This window comes from Spinacia oleracea, chromosome 5, assembly GCF_020520425.1.
Source record: "Spinacia oleracea cultivar Varoflay chromosome 5, BTI_SOV_V1, whole genome shotgun sequence".
Lineage (NCBI taxonomy): Eukaryota > Viridiplantae > Streptophyta > Magnoliopsida > Caryophyllales > Amaranthaceae > Spinacia > Spinacia oleracea.
In genome coordinates this window covers 122302259-122304710 of record NC_079491.1, presented here as the reverse complement: position 1 = coordinate 122304710, position 2452 = coordinate 122302259, and the positions used below count along the sequence as shown (strand labels likewise).

The 2452-nt window shown below is 42.0% G+C and overlaps 1 pseudogene; it reads left to right on the top strand.

The window, feature by feature from the left end:
• Nucleotides 1–700: 700 nt before the first annotated feature.
• LOC130462175 (uncharacterized) lies at nt 701–800 on the top strand (annotated as a pseudogene).
• The last annotated feature ends 1652 nt before the right edge of the window (nt 801–2452 follow it).

Below are 2452 nucleotides of genomic sequence, written 5' to 3'. Positions count from 1 at the left end.
ATCCTTTTCGCTCAGAGACCTCTGCAATTCCAACATCATATTCCTCATCTCTACTAGCATGGGATCAGGCTGTGTGGGTTGAGGTGTGGAGGAAAACCAGGTGGTCCACTAGGCTGCGGGTTGTATACTCCGCGGTTGGTATGACTGTTGTGGTGGCGGTTGATACTGTTGTTGTGGTGGTGGAGGGTGTTGAATCTGATGGGGGTTATGGACATTAGTACTCCTATATGATAGTAGGGGGTTGTTTTTATACCCCTCATTGTAAGAGTTGGAGTACGGATTGTTCTGCTTGTAGGACTGGAATGCATTGCATTGTTCGATAGAGTTCCGACATTCTTGTGCATAATGGCCTTGCATCCCACAACTATTACAGACATTGGCAGATTGGGCACTCATTGCAGCGACACTAGCATGTTGGGTGGATTGGGAGGATGCGATTTGTATATTATCTAGCTTGTGATGTAGGGCAGTTAGCTGAGCAGTAAGCTGTTCAATAGAATTCATCTCATGCTTAACACCCCGATCGGCAAAACCTCTAGGATTCCCATATTGGGCACTATGGATGGCCATCTCCTCAATCACCTCTAAAGCTCTAGGCACCTCCAGTTGCATAAATCTCCCACTGGCAGCTGAATCCAAAAGACACCTAGACTCATTACCCAGACCATTATAGAATTGCTGAACCAGGAACCAGTCATCCAAACCATGGTGCGGGCACTCTCTTTGCAAGTCCTTGAATCTCTCCCAAACTTCGAACAAACTCTCATATGCTTGTTGAGAGATACCTAGTATCTGACCCCTCAGACGAGCTGTCTTCTCAGGTGGGAAATATTTAACATAGAACGCAAGGGCCAAGGAATTCCAATCGGTGATTTTCATAGCTGTGCGGTTGAAACTGTTAATCCATAGCCTTGCCTTCCCACTCAATGAAAATGGAAAGAGTATCTCCATAGTCTGCTCCGGTGTTAAATTCTTCTGCTTAATGGTGGCACAATACTGAATGAAAGACTGAATATGGAGATTAGGATCTTCACCCTTTTCCCCATCGAATTGGTGTCTCTCGATCATGTTTATCTGCTGGGGTTCGATCTTGAAATTCTCGACCGCAATGGAAAGCATGATTGCCTTGGGAAGCACAGACAAACTTGGTTTAGAATAGTCTATAAGCCTTGGCACAAGTGGGGGTGGCGGCGGTGGTGCTTGGTCACCCATCTCTGAATATTTATGGAATAGATTGCTAATCAGATAGTCGGATTCAGAGTCAGAATAGTCCCTCAACTGTTCAACGAATCTACGCCGTCTACGAAAGGTCCGTTCAGGTTCAGGATCGAACGAAGTCAGATCGCTGGTATGGTGTAACGCCCCGACCTCTAATTCAATTATTTAATCATAATTAGCAGCGGAATTAACCTAATTTGGTCGGGACATTACCCGCCGTAACTCCCTCTTGGGAATTACAAGGCAACTATCAATCATAAGCTATTAAACTCCAAAATTCACATAATCATCCTTCTCAATTCCTTAATCAAAGTACATAACTTAATCTCGAATCTTTACTGAAACCTGTTACAACTTAACATTAACTTAGGTGAACTTGGTAATAGTGAAATCCTCGCCACTACTCGTTTCCGTGGTCCCCAGCAGTACCTAAAACGGAAAACAAAACGGTGAGCCGAAGACTCAGTAACAAGTTACCCTAGCATCGTAACATCATTTCAATTCATTTTATTTAATAAACAGGGAGAATAGAATATAGTAAAACATTTAATAAATCAATATTTCAGAAGCATCATTTCAAAAAAACATCATTTCAGGAACATTAATTTCAGGAACGTCATTTCATTAATCGTTTTCCTTTTAACAGTATTCATTCTGGTCGTCATGACTTTACAGGAAAACATGGTAGGACGTCTCCTACGAACAGGGGAAGCCAGTGCTTCATAACAGGGGGAGTCAATGCTCCATAACAGGGGAAGCCAGTGCTTCATTTCAGGGGGAACCTTGGTTCCATATCAGGGGAAGCCAGTGCTTCTTATCAGGGGGAACCTTGGTTCCATATCAGGGGAAGCCAGTGCTTCTTATCAGGGGGAACCTTGGTTCCATATCAGGGGAAGCCAGTGCTTCTTATCAGGGGGAGCCTGGGCTCCATATCAGGGGAACTTGACCAGTCCTTACACTTTCATTTATCATGTTTACATTTCTTTTAGTTGATCATTAATCAGGAAAATCTCAATCATTCAGGGTGGTTCAATAAACCATTAAATCTCGTTATTTCATAAAATCATTTCTTTCAGGAATAATAATAATTCATTAAATCAATACTTTGCATAAAGCTGCATTATCGTAAAACAATTCAATCAAATCATACTTGTAATCCCGCAATTCATAAAACATCATTATAAAACATCAATCATTCATAACATCATTCATAAATACATTTCGAAGGGAATGC